Below are 14,651 nucleotides of genomic sequence, written 5' to 3' on the forward strand. Positions count from 1 at the left end.
TCCTCCCCAAGACATTGACACCAGAAATGGTACTGTCTTGTCATACAGTTACTATTACCACCAAGATACGGTTATACCTGTGCTGGCCCAAGGGTCTTCACACAATTGGACAGCTGTGAAGAGCTCCTAAAACCATCTATTCCACTTGTGTCAACGAGAACCTAGAAGGCTCCCCCATCGCTGCGGGACCCTTTGCCCTGGATAGTTGTCATTAGATCTTAGTGCCCCACTTGCACCCCTACTCAAGCTGTGTCTCCCAGACAGTGAGACTCTGAGGCGACAAAAAGGAGAAGGTTGGACAACTTGAGCACAGTGCAGGGGGCAAGTGGGGGTGCAGACCAGGGGTGGAAGGGGGGTAATCAAGTGCAACCAGGAAACCAGAGATGAACTGGCCCTGCCAGGTGGACTGGGGCGGGCTTCCCAGCTCAGCTCCTGCCACCCTCAAGGTACCCCGGGCTCTGCCTCAGGTGTGGTCAGGAGATGTGCCAAGGCAGGCTGGCTCGGGATCCCCTGTGGCTTCCTGCCTGGACAAACACGCCTCCACAGCCCTGGTGGACCGTCACCTCCGTGGGCCCTCGGGCACACTCACACTGGCCCATTGTTCCTCCTCCTGACAGCAGTTTTCTGCCTCTCCTTCCCGCTTGCTGGCCCATCGCGACCCCTGAGCAGGTCCTGGGGCTCATCACTGCCACCCCAGTGGGCATCGCAGGTTCAGGGTGCTCAAAACGCACCCTCCTCTTTAGGGGACATTCTTTCAATCAGGAACCAAAACAGCATATTGTGGAAAGTCATTTAACTGATAAAAGTTTAACTGATTTCTGGATGTCCCTGATAGCTCAGTTGGTAAAGAATCCGCCTGCAATGCAGGAGACTTTGGCTCAATTCCTGGGCCTGGGTTAGGAAGATCCGGTGGAGAAGGGATAGGCTACCCACTCCAGTATTCTGGCCTAGAGAATTCCATGGACTGTATAGTCTATGGGGTTGCAAAGAATCAGACACAACTGAGTGACTTTCACTTCACTAACTGATTTCTATCATCAGAGTCCTTTTTTAATCCCCAAGTGAATTGTTAAGCAGATCCCCATAAAACAAACAGAAGAGGCCCAGCTCCAGGGAAGATGGGGTGGGGTCCATAGGCTGTCTCTGGGTCTCCCCATTTTTTAGCTTCCCCAACCCTCAGTCCAGACAGCCCCAGGGCATCTGCACAGAAAGCACACATTTGGAAAGGCTAGCCCCTTGACATCTTCTTTGAGCTCACCTTGTGGACCTTGAGACACCCCCTGTATTACCAATCACCTGGCAGTCTCTCACCCTGGCCCACTGGCAGCAACAGGTGTCTTCCAGGAGCCCCCTCAGAGATATGCCTGTCTTCTCTCAGCCTGGCCCAGACCTGACTCTTCTGTTACAGGGTTTCGTTTTTGGCCCTCTGCTCTTCAACCACCTCACTCCCAGCCCAGGACAGTGGCAGGTGGCCACGAAGTAGCAACTTGTCCCTGAAACGTGAGGGCAACTCAGAGCTGAATCTACCCTTCAGAGCAGCTGAACTGCCCACTCAAGAGCAGACTCTGTCAGTACGAAGGGTCAGCGCACTTGGGCTTCTGGGAGAGTAAGGGGTGGGCTTCAGAAAGGGCCCCTTCTGTTAGATGTAACTTCTAAACTGCCTCGGTATCAGGTAATGTTCTAAAAACCAGAGCACGGTGGTTTCTGGGCTGACTGGTCACTTAGGGAAGGCCCACCGTGCTCCTCTGTGGCAAAGCCTAAGCTGCCCACCCACCCTTCCCAGGCCTCAAGTCAACCCCAAATGCCTTTTCAGCAAGTGCACCCACAGGCCCCGCTCTGCTGCAGTTCCAGCAGGTTTAGCAGAAAACTGACCAGCAATTAAAATGGCAACATTCGCCACTCCCTTCTTCTTTGCCAAAAGCTAGTGTGCTTTGCTGTTACGTCTGAAGTTCGGTCGACTTTCCCTAAAAACCAAGACAAGCTGAAACCACAAATGTGGGTCCAATCACTGCACACACTGCTCCTCCTACTCCCCCGACCTGGAATGTCCTCCCCATTCTTGTCAGCTTGCTCACTTCCCAGGATCCTCAAAGCCTTGCCTGGGACCTACGTGTTCTGTGAAACTACTTCAAACACTCCTTTTAGAGTGTATGACCCCTTTCTCAGTTGTGATCACCCCTTACTGCTCGAATTTTCCATGGACACTGAAGTGTTCCTGTTTATTTCCATGATTCAGTTGTTGGTTTCTTGTAGGCAAAGGCCAAGTCTTCTTGGAATCCCCCATAATGCCTAGCAGCACATTTTCTTTTGTGCTTTGCAAGCAGCTAGCATTTAACCAGCATCGGTTATGTCACCCCTGCACTGTCTAGGTCCATCACATGTTAGATATTTACGCACTTTGTGAAGATAGCTGCCATAAACCTGCTCCATCCGAAAAGCAAAACTGAAAAAAGCGTACAAGCACAAACACAACTTTAATCTCATAATTTCCTAGTTCCTTTCTGATTTTTCCTAAGCAAACATTCATAAGTTTGGCCTGTGTAACACACACCTCCCAGCTCCCAACACCGCTTCTTCTCCCTTCCAATCCACTTTCCAAAATGCAGCCAAGAGATTTATTTTTCATGCAAATCTGTCGTTTTCTTCCACTGTCCTCTTTAAACCTCTCACAGGCTTCCAATCACCCCTAGGCCCTAGTGCAAATCCTTCATCCAACTTCCTAGGCCCTTGGGGATCCGGACTTGCTGCCTTTCTCACGTCACCTTCTATCAGGTGGCCCGTGCTTTCTAGGATTGGCATAATTGGCTTGCAGTTCTTAAAACTTCCATACCATGCCCCCTCTCGACTTCAGGCTTTCACATGAGCTCTTCTGCTCTTTCATGTTCTTCTCACTCTTTCTCTCCCTCCTCTGCATGCCTTCACTTGGTCAATTACTCTTAAACCTTCAGTTTTCAGATTAAACATCACTCACCCAGAGAGGACTTACCTGTGCCCCAGACCTAGGTCAGAGAAACTGCCAGTTGCTCACACAGTGTCTTTCCTATGTCTCCTCTTCATTAACAGTCTTTGCACTTATTTTTCATCCTACTCCCTGAGGCTATGGAACATGTCCCTTTTGTTCATCAATATATACCCAGTACTAAGTGGTTGAATAAAACCGAAACACCCTCACCTTTCAGCCAGTGCTCAGGATGTGCAAACTTCAGGCCATGAAGACATTACCCTTCACGTGAGCACTTTAGGATCACTGGTTTTGAGATAAAGTTTATGATTAAAGAAATACTGTGCAGAAGAGTTCCATGGCCTCTAATTCAGTCCAATTTAGCTTCACAAATCAAATCATTTACTTCCCCTACCACTACCTTATTCTCTGCCTCTGCCCTGTCCACCAGCCTCACTTGTGGTCTATGGCTTGCGGGGCATAAGAGGAAGGAAGGGAGCCAGTTATGACCACCAACAGAACAACCACCAATCAATACTGCTAGCCAGTGTGTTGCCATCACTTTAAGTAAAACTGCCCTTCTATTGGAAGAAAAGGTTCTAATGTGGTCTCTGAATCTCAGACAGCATCAGTCAATTGATGAAAAAATAACCAGAGGTGTCTTTATGCATCCACAGACTAGCCCCCGCATTTATGCAGTGTGGTTTCAGAGGGCACCCCTGGCCTCCCTCCATGTTTCCCCAACTCCTGATCAAATGTACCAGTTAGACCATAGTCCTTTTGCTTGAAAGCTGCTGCTGCTGCTGCTAAGTCGCTTCAGTCATGTCCAACTCTGTGCGACCCCACAGATGGCAGCCAACCAGGCTCTGCCGTCCCTGGGAGTGGAACTTTAATGCACATTGAGATCACCTGGAAGATTTAACAAAAGACAGTTGGCTGGGCCCCACTGCCAGAGTCTCCAGTTCAGGGAGCCTGGCTCAGGCCCCCAGCTCTGCATTCCTAAGTTCCAGGCAGAGCTGATGATGCTGGTCCAGGGACCACACACACAACCTCTCACTCAACCAGGGCTAGTTTCCAAGCCTGGGGGTACATGAGGATCACCTGTGATGACCTTTAATGTTTTAGGGTTCCAGTGGGGCCTGGGCTTCCTCATTTCTCAATGAACCAGGGATGCTAACACACAGCCAAGGCTGAGAACCACAAGTAAACATTTTTCCCTGTTTAGAGGCAATCGTCTCTCTAAAGGTCTGAAGCAGAAGTAGAATCAGTGATTTACATGCTAGTGTGAAGGAGTTCCTATGATTTCCTGAGAGATTTTAACGAAGGGCAGGGATTGAGTCCTGAAGACCCTAGACCAGGGGGGAATGTGTCGGTGCAGAACATCCAGGGGAAAAGATCCCTGAGAACCCCTCTGACCAGCTGAACAGCCTCAGAAAAACCATGCCTCTGTATAGATATAACACATCTTTATCCACTCATCTGTTGATGGGCACTTAGGTTGCACTTCAGTTCATATGTGCTGTGTTTAGTCACTCTTTGTGTGTCTGACTCTTTGTGACCCCATGGGCTGTAGCCAGACTGTAGCCTCCTCTGTCCATGGGGATTCTCTAGGCAAGAATACTGGAGTGGGTTACCATGCCCTTCTCCAGGGGATCATCTCAACCCAGGGACTGAACCCAGGTCTCCTGCACTGCAGGCAGATCCTTTACTGGCTGAGCTACCAGGGAAGCCCTCCAGTTCTTATCTTAGCTAATAATGCTGCTGTGGACATTGGGGTGTGTATATATTTTCAAATTAATGTCTTCTTTTCTTCAGATATATACCCAGCAGTGGAATTACTGGGTCATATGGTAGCTCCATTTCTAGTTTTGAGAGGAAATTCCATTCTACTTTCCCTCATCACTTTACGTGTTCACCAACAGTGTATTTATGGTTCCATTTTCCACACATCTTTGCCAACATTCTTTATTTATATTATTTCTGATGACATGTTGTTGAGTCGCTGTGTCCAACTCTCTGTGACCCCATGGACTGTAGCATGCCAGCCTTCCCTGTCTTGCACCATCTCCCAGGGTTTGTCATTTTTTATGACAGCCATTCTGATAGGGGTGAGGTGATATCTCAGTTGGTGTTTATTACTCAGCCATATAAAAAGAATGAAATTCTTCCATTTGCACAAAATGGATGACCTTAGAGAGCATTATGTTTAGTGAAATCAATCAACAGAGAAAGACAAATACTCCATATAATCACTTATATGTGAAATCTAGGAAAAATAAATGAACATATATAGAGCAAAATGGAAACAGACAAAGGTACAGAGAACAACCTAGTGGTTATCGGTGAGGAAAGGGAAGAGGGAGGGGTGAGATGGATGAATTAAGAGACAAAGAAGCGTGAGAGTGAAAGTGTTAGTTGCTCAGTCACATCCGACTCTTCGTGACCCCATGGACTGTGTAGCCCACCAGACTTCTTGTCTAGGGAATCCTCCAGGCAAGAATACAGAAATGGGTTGCCATTCCCTTCTCCAGGATCAAACCTGGGTCTCCCGCATTGCAGGCAGCTTCTTTACTATCTGAACCACCAGGGAAGCCACAAGTTATATGTAAATAAGCAACAAAAATACATTGGACAGCACAGGGAAATAGAGCCATTATTTCCTAATAATTTTAAATGGAGAACAATCTATAAAAATATTGAATTACTATATTTTACACCTAAATTAATCTAATAGTATAAATCAACTATATTTCAATTAAAAAGAAAGAAAAAGAAAAGCCATGCCTCCTTGCACGGTCTCAGTTTCCTCGTCTGTAAATTAAGGAGGTTCAGTGAAATGATTCTTTTATCACACAGGTCCAGAGTTCTATGATTTCACTATTGAACTGTTACTGAGCCAGTTACCCTAAAATACAATAAGCTTCTGGTAAAACTGCATTAAACTGAAGAAAAAGTGTTTCATCTGTAGTACTGGAGTTCGTTTATAAGTACAAGAACTTCAGAACCCTTCGATGAAAACACTCTCTCTCTCCCTGATAAAAATTTCTGTAACCTGAATAAGGATTTTCTAAACAAAGTCCTGTGCAAAGAGATTCAACTTATAAACTTTGGTGTCACTTAAAGAGGAAATAAAACCATGGTCCCTAAAACCCTTAATTCAAAAGGCAGGACACATGAGGAAAACTGAAGAAGAAAGGAAACCTTCTTTCAGGAGGTAGATTGATCCCCTGTCCCCGTGAGTACAGCCTGTGATTAACTTCTAGCATGCAGAGGATATAAAGCGGGGAATAACTATGGTGGAGAAAACTGGCAGACACCACCTTCACCAAGTGACCAGGGTCAATACAACCAGTAAGAAGTCAAGTAGATGTTGTGCACCCTTGATGAGACGAGAAAGTCACTTCACCTCTGTGACATTCTTCCTCCAAATCCATAACTTTGGTCTAATTATGAGGAAACATTAGGAAACCCAAATTCAGGGACCTGCTGCAAAATGCCTGAATGGTGCTTTTCAAAACTGTCCAAGTCGTAAAAACAAGGAAAGACTGAGAAATTGTCACAGACCAGAAGAGATTAAAGATACATGATAATTAAATGCCACCAGGTATCCTGGATTGGATCCTGGTACAGAAAAAAAAATTTTTTTAATTGAAAAAGTGGTGAAATGCAAATAAAGTCTATAATCTAATTAATAGCATTATAATTATACCAATGTTCATGTCTCAGTTTTGATAAATAGGCCATGGTTATATAGGATCTTAACATTAGGGGAAGCTGGGTGAAGAGTATTGACAGAATTCTCTGTACTTAATGTTTGCAACTCTTCTATAGAACTAAAATTACCTGAAAATAAAAAGGTAAAAAATAGATCATATAAGAAGTGGAGAAAGCTGTCAAAGCTGAAAATGTGTCAACTAGCAATGAATATGGCATTACTCTTTGGATGTAAGGCATCCCTTTTTAAACATAAGACTTTAAATTTGTACATCATTAAACCTGAGGGAAATGCCCAAAGCCATAGCATCACTATCTTTGTCTCCATATTCACTAAATTACCCTATAATTTGTATAAGAGATGTTCTATCTTATTCATCACTGTATTCTCATCATCTACCTCAGAGTAGACATTCAGAAAGAATGTGGTGGGTGAATGAATGATGTGATTCCAGGCTTTGTATGCACACAACTATAAATAAACTCAACCCCTAAGTTCTTGGAATATGCAATCTAAGAAAATATATTTTAAAATATTTTATTTATACTTTATTATGTGTTATTTGTATATAAACCCAAGAAATCTAAGATTTACATACAAAATCTAAGAATATACATATATGTTATATATATGAATATACGTACATGTAATATGTTACATATATAATCAGAGAGAACACAGCAACAATATTAAGCCAATCTGAGAAGCGAATTTATGTCAGGTGGGATTTTTGCCTTATTTTGCTCACTGTTGAGTCCTCAGTACTTAGAATAACTTTGGCATTAGCTGACACTCAATAAATATTTGTTCAATGGATGAATGGATCAAACCTCATGTACATGCCAAGGGGCTGCTTTCCAGTTCCTTTCAGTTGAGTGTGTAGGAAGCGCAGGGTTGCTGCAGAGAAGCCCTCGGTCTCCCAGCCTTGAGGCAAGTTGGCCTGTGCTGTGTTTGTGCTCAATGTTCCCCTGGGATGCCTTAGAGGTCCTCCCACTCTGCCTTCCATGGCCTTTCAGAATCTGCATTGTACACAAAGGTCTGACTGTGTTTTTATTCAAAGGCAAGAAAAGAAATGCCACATCGGAAATGTCTCTGCACTCATTACCACATTGCCATTCGTTTTGACTTGGCGAAGAAATTCAACGGAACTGAACAGCTCTTTGCAGAGTGGAACTTTACAGGAGAGCCCCCGAGCAAAAATTGCAGAAAGAGTCCCCCTTCCCTTCTCAATTACCAAATAAACATCTTTCCAGGGCAGGGCTTCTCTTGTGGAGTCTTCAAATGGTGTTCATATCCAAAGTCATGTGAACTCTTGACTCTGGATACAGCACAGGTAATTCTCTACTTCAGGAACCCTCAAAGTACAGCCACAGGTTCCAAAAACGCAACACAACAGTGTACATAGAAATCTACTTGAGAAGCCAAAGGAAATTAATTCTGCTTTTTTTGCTTCAGAATCACAACCTCAAATGTTTCTGTTGTTCTCCTCCAGGCACTCCCACTATTAGGGGCTAAAATTGAAAAGAAGTGTCCTCTCTTCACCAGGACACTGTAGTTAGTAGAGAAGAGGGAAATAATTTTAGTGGGCTAAGGTCTCCTTTACCTGCATTGTCTCCATTGTTATTCGTGGGAAAACAGAGAACTGTGAAAGAATTTATCTTGGGAACGGATCTAACAGCTGCAGAGGAGGCGATTTGAGGAGTATCCAAAGGTACATCCGTTTTCAGTAAGTCAATCCCTCATCACTGAAAAGTTGAATAAAGATATTATATGAGGGGGGTGACAAATTAGGCCATTGTCATGCGAGGAGAAGTTGATATTGATCATATTAGCCAAGTCATTTTAAAAGGTCTTAAGAGATGTCCTTTTCCTAAAGGAAATCAACCCTGAATATTCATTGGAAGGACTGATGTTGAAGCTGAAGCTCCAATACTTGGCCACCTGATGCAAAGAGCAACTCATTAGAAAAGACCCTGACGCTGGGAAAGATTGAAGGCAGGAGGAGAAGGGGATGACAGAGGATGAGATGGTTGGATGGCATCACCAACTTAATGGACATGAGTTTGAGCAAGTTCCGGGAGATGGTGAAGGACAGGAAGGCGTGGCGTGCTGCAGTCTGTGGAGTCTCAAAGAGTCGGATATGACTGAGAGACTAAACAACAACAAAGAGAAGGAACACGGGAGTGCGCTGGTTAGATGATGGCAGTGCTGCCAGTGATGACGATGACAGTGATGATGGCAATGATGAGGAAGAGGAGGATGATGACGTGCTGCTGCTAAGTCGCTTCAGTCGTGTCCGACTCTGTGCGACCCCAGAGACGGCAGCCCACCAGGCTCCCCCATCCCTGGGATTCTCCAGGCAAGAACACTGGAGTGGGTTGCCATTTCCTTCTCCAGTGCATGAAAGTGAAAAGTGAAAGTGAAGTCGCTCAGTCGTGTCTGACTTCGTGACCCCATGGACTGCAGCCTCCCAGGCTCCTCCATCCATGGGATTTTCCAGGCAAGAGTACTGGAGTGGGTTGCCGTTGTGTTCTCCGATGATGACATAGATGATAGCAATGATACGGCTAACGATGGTGGGGACAGTGATGGGGGTGATGATGGTTGAGGGTGTTGGTAGTAGAGCTGTTAACAAAAAAATATCATTTTTGAAAAATGTATGTACCATTCACTATAATAAGCACTCTGTTAATTATTTCACTTCGTCCTCATGTTCACTTTTTTTTTAAATATTACTTATTCAACTGCACCAGGCCTTAACTGCAGCACTCGGGATCTTCCTCGTGGCATGCAGGAGCTTTAACTGTGCCATGTGGGACCTAGTTCCCTGACCAGGGATCAAACTCTGGCCCCACTGAGAGTTTGGAGTCTTAGCCACTGGATCACCAGGGAAGTTCCCATCCTCACATTCACTTTTATGTATCTGTTGTACAGAAGAGAAAAAAATGAAGCTGAAAGAGATTAGGCAACTTGCCTTATAGTCACCTAGCTAGGAGATAAAGGGCTGAAGCTCCCCAAAGATTTCAGATGGTGCCCTGGCTGAAACACCCTACTTTTCCAGGGTTAGGAAGGAGATTCAAGTTTCCTGGAGAAGTAAGCACACACCACAAAAGGAGGAGAAGGAAGAGCACCTTCTGACTCAACCCCTCGACTTCTGGTCCCCTCTTCTAATGTCACTATGGCAGTTATTACAGGCATAACAGACTCATATTGGCTTCTCTACCATCCATGCTAAAAAAAAAAAAAAGGAAAAGACAAAGATACATTTTGGTGAACATGGCATGAGTGGCTGGGAGAAGAATATTCTTCTACTTGGAATTTTCTTTTCTTCCCTGGAAAGGGAGGACAGGTCACTCAGGTTGCATACATGTTTCTGCAAAAACTCATAGCTTTGAGAAAAAGACCAGGAGATGAATGAGACACAGTTAGTGACATGTTCTGTTCATCTCCTGTGGTCTCATTGTCAATAAAAAATGATTTTATGTTATCACATTATTACTTAATGGTATTATCATGTTTATTAATTGATCTAGTTTCATCTGTTTGATCCTCCCGACTAGGCTGCTAATGCTTTGCAAATGAAGATCATATCCTGCTTCTTTATACAGTATGCCCCCGTGCCCCTATGCTGGGCATGGCATAGGTGCCAAATGAATCACTGTGTTCTGATTTATTGAGGAACCTCCACTCAGCCAGAGCCAGCACTGAAATGTCAGAACCATGGGAACCCAGAGAGTTTGGAGATTATCTGTTCTACCTGTAACAACAAAGATGACCCTCGATATTTTTCTGCAAGCATCAAGCAAGCTTTCCCAGGCTTTGGGACCTGTAGCAGACTCAGGATATTTCTCCAACAGGCAGATTCAGTTAGGTGTAAAGAATTACCCATTTCCCCAGGGAAATGAGTTTCCAAGGAGTTGTGCTGTGCAGGGAGTAGAGAGGATTACCTGAGATGATGGATGCAGGCATACTTTATAAATGCTTTCATTCATCTTCACCACATGGTAATTAAGAGCATAGGCTCGGACCCAGACTGCCTGTTTTTGAATGCTGGCCATGCTACTTATCAACTGTTTGACTTTGGATAATTTATTTAACTTCTCTGTGCCTTAGCTTTTCTTCTGTAAAATGAATATCTCACAAAGACTGTTGTGAGGATTCATATATGAAAAGCACTTGGACGAGTTCCTGGCATATAGCAAGTGCTGTGTACAGGTTAGATGTTATTATTGCTATGATTTTTATTATTATCAAAACATTCTGCAGATACAAGGTATTTTTACCACTCTTCACAAGGAAAATGTTTCACTATCTCTCAACAAACTCAGGAGACAGATTTTATTATCATCTTCACTACCAAAAAGAGAAAAAATAAAATCAGAAGACTTAAGTGACTTGTTAGCAATGCTATACTCACTTGGCCATACAATTTCGGCTTTTGATGATGGTGCAGAGAGTGGTCCTCAGATGACCTCAGGTCCTGCTGGAGAGGGGCAGGGGCAGATGGCTCAGCAGGGCCTCGCTGGCCCCAGTAGATTTTTCTTTTGGATAGACTCCTGAGGATCGTCTCTCTTCATAGACAGACCAACCCCACGTAATCAAGTCCATGCCTGTGCCCTATATCTTGCCTCTGCTTGCTCCTCAAACACAGTCCCTAGCTGCAAAACGAACCTCTATTTTTCTTGCTCTGATTAGTTTGATGGTCCTTTTGCCCCATTATTGAAAACCTGGTATATTCTAAGTGCTTTTCCCTGGGGATAAAAATCTGCTGCCAAGCTCAGATTTAGCCAGCTTAGCTAGGCCAGACATGTGCCAGGGGGCTTTGGGAGCTAGGACCTGGGCTGCAGGCACGTGGGCACCAGAAAGCCAGCACCCTTCCTCCCTGGGCAGTCAGCTACTGAAAAGCTGGTGTTTTCACTCATGGCATCGCCTTTGTACAGGCACCCAGAACCAGTGCAAATCTGGAGCAAGGCACTGGGGAGGCTACAAAGATGAATCAAACACAGGCAACACACCCATGACACTTACAGGCCGGGGATGAGTGCAAAGTACACACACAGCAAACTCTAATACTGGAACCACAGTATTAGTATTAGTATGCTGTTCATCCTCTTTACTAACTTTATATTCTTAAGCAAGTTTCTTGTCTGCTCCTCAATTTCTGGTCAATAAAATCTGGCTAACAATTATGCCTATCTTGAGAGGATTCGGTGAATTAATACATATAAAGCTCATAGAACAACATCTGCACATAGTAAGCATTTAATAAAAGTTAGTTGCTATTATTATTATCATATGTATTGTATATTTATGTGTTGCTAGGTGCCATTTCCTTCTCCAGCGCATGAAAGTGAAAAGTGAAAGGGAAGTCGCTCAGTCGTGTCCAACTCTTTGCAACCCTATGGACTGCAACCTACCAGGCTCCTCCATCCATGGGATTTTCCAGGCAAGAGTACTGGAGTGGGGTGCCATTGCCTTCTCTAATTTATGTGTTACTAAATATGGTATATATTATATATAGTAACACTATATACAGTTATATTACTATCATATAAGTATATATCTACATATACTTTAGAGCATATATTCTATACACAGCATATTTTTATAATATAAACTGTAATTCGGAGAAGGCAATGGCACCGCACTCCAGTACTCTTGCCTGGAAAAATCCCATGGGTGGAGGAGCCTGGTAGGCTGCAGTCCATTGGGTTGCTAAGAGTCAGACATGACTGAGCAACTTCACTTTCACTTTTCACCTTCATGCATTGGAGAAGGAAATGGCAACCCACTCCAGTGTTCTTGCCTGGAGAATCCCGGGGACGGTGGAGCCTGGTGCGCTGCCGTCTCTGGGGTCGCACAGAGTCGGACACGACTGAAGCGACTTAGCAGCAGTAGCGGCAGCAAACTGTAATTACAATAACTATTATTATTGTTACAATGTTCTTTAGTAGCAGCAAGGAAAGAGTAGTTATTTCTAAGGTATATCTGAAAAAGATACAGCTATAAAACAACAATAGTAGCTAACTGTTATGAGCTCAAAATATGCTAAGCCCTTTGTAAGCATTATCTAATATAATCTTCACAAAACGCCTTGAGTGGATAATAGTTGCCATATTTTGGATGAGAAAACTAATCTTCAGAGAGGGTGAGTAGCTTGCACAGCAGTCCGTGGTGGAGCCAGGTTCACAGCTGGGTCAGACTGCCCCCAGAGTTCAAGTTCTCAACCACCCTGCTTATTCCTCAGGATGTGTGACTTTTGCTGCAGGTCAGAAGACAGGAAGAGTGTAGTGTGGGGGGAATTAAGATGGACAGGGACAGGGAGGTTCTCTACACTGTTCTCTACAGCCAGAGAACAGTGCTGGGGCAAAGAGGTGCTGTCAGGGCAGTGAAAGAACATTAAACGTCTCACATATCCACTGAAGTCTCACCTCTACTGAGGTAGGGCTCTTATAACACTCAGCCTTCCCCATCCAAAACCTCTAAGCTCTTATGGTAACCCAGATGGGCATCTGGAGGACAGATGGAAATGGGTGCACAGAGTCACTGGAGTTGGGATCACACTTGATTAACAGGGTGGGAGGAGGCAAGAAGCCAGCCCTATCCCCTTCTCATCTGTCTCTCCTCCATCCCCCACTGCCTAGGTCTCTTGGTTGCTTTGATACCAATCACCAATACCAATTACCACCACCTACTCAGAGGCCCATGAGCCTGACTCACTGGCCCTGGGGAGAGATTTTTTTTGAGGGCAGAGGCTGCTGTAGCACCTCAGGGAAGGTTCCAAGCAGGAGAAAGAAGAGTAGGCTCACAGCTGAGAGAACCAGAGTTTCTAACACTTGGCCAGGGCAGGCCTGCCTCCTCCAGAAGCCATTCTCAACATCCTCACCTCCACCATTCATAAGAAGATTTCAGACGCAAGGCACGGGTGCATGGTGGGGCAGAGTCAAGGAGAGCACCTCTGTTTCCATTCATTTCCACCTGAGGCTGGAAGGTACAAGAGGGCCCAGGCAACTTGGAGACGTTTCTCTCACCAAGATATTCAAACCCACGAGGGATGGAAAAACAGAAACTGATAAAGTCATCTTTATCAGTGACCTAAGTAAGCATCACACGTACATTCATTCATCCGAAAAACATTTAGTGAGAACATACACGTACCAGACACCATGGAGATATAGAAGTAAATAGAATCCCTGTGTTCTAGTGAGCAAAGCTTCCATAAGACAATGGGATTCGTGCCGGTAGAGGAGACACAGGGTGCTCTGGGAGAACAGAATGGGTGCCAATCAGTCAAGGGAAGGTGGATAAGGATAGCTGCCATGACTTCTGAGTTGCATTATGAAGTCTACGTGGAGATTGGAGTTAACCATGGGAAGAAAGGGTGTGATAATGCCAGTTCAGAAATAGGAGAAGGTAAAGATGAAAGTTTATACAGATATTTGTCCGCTGTAGTTATAGGAGATTGAACTCTCATTCATCAGCCAATATTTTCTGAGAACAACAGAAGAGGTGATGGAAAAGAGAAAGTTTTAAAAAATCACCACTTTAAGAGCTGAAAGGAGCTGAAAAGGGAGTTGACTAGATCCCAGGTGGCACAGTGTTAAAGAATCCACCTGCCAGTGCAGGAGACACAAGAGATGTGGGTTCGATCCCTAGATCGGGAAGATCCCCTGGAGTAGGAAATGGCAACCCACTCCAGTAGTCTTATCTGGAAGATCTCACAGGCAGAGGAGCCTTGTGGGCTACATGGGGTTGCAAAGAGTTGGACACAACTGAGCAACTGAGCACACACATGGGTGATGAAGAGAGCTGAAAAAGGAGTTGACCAGATACACGTGTGAAGTTCATGCATCTCTCCCGAGTCAGTGTCCTCGTCCTAATGCAGAAGCAATCTGGATAATGATTATTTCCTCTCTTTTGGAAGTTTTGGCATAAAGAATGCCATATGTTATGGTAGGAAAAAAGGCAATTTCACAAAACAATCTTATGTAAATC

At 44.6% G+C, this 14,651-nt stretch overlaps 1 long non-coding RNA gene across 2 annotated transcripts in view; it reads right to left on the minus strand.

Annotated features, from left to right (window-relative positions):
• Positions 1–5,079: 5,079 nt before the first annotated feature.
• The window catches only part of LOC121816667 (uncharacterized), a 32,389-nt gene continuing 22,817 nt past the window's right edge, over positions 5,080–14,651 (minus strand). Inside the window, exons 1-2 of one of the 2 annotated variants that reach the window (XR_009596499.1) lie at positions 11,074–11,938; positions 5,080–9,281 (exon numbers count right to left, since the gene is read on the minus strand). This is a non-coding gene — a long non-coding RNA (uncharacterized LOC121816667). Of the gene's footprint in view, positions 9,282–11,073; positions 11,939–14,651 lie in introns of those variants that run through there. The other variant, XR_009596500.1, reaches the window with a different exon arrangement.

This window comes from Ovis aries, chromosome 15 (assembly GCF_016772045.2).
Source record: "Ovis aries strain OAR_USU_Benz2616 breed Rambouillet chromosome 15, ARS-UI_Ramb_v3.0, whole genome shotgun sequence".
Classification (NCBI taxonomy): domain Eukaryota; kingdom Metazoa; phylum Chordata; class Mammalia; order Artiodactyla; family Bovidae; genus Ovis; species Ovis aries.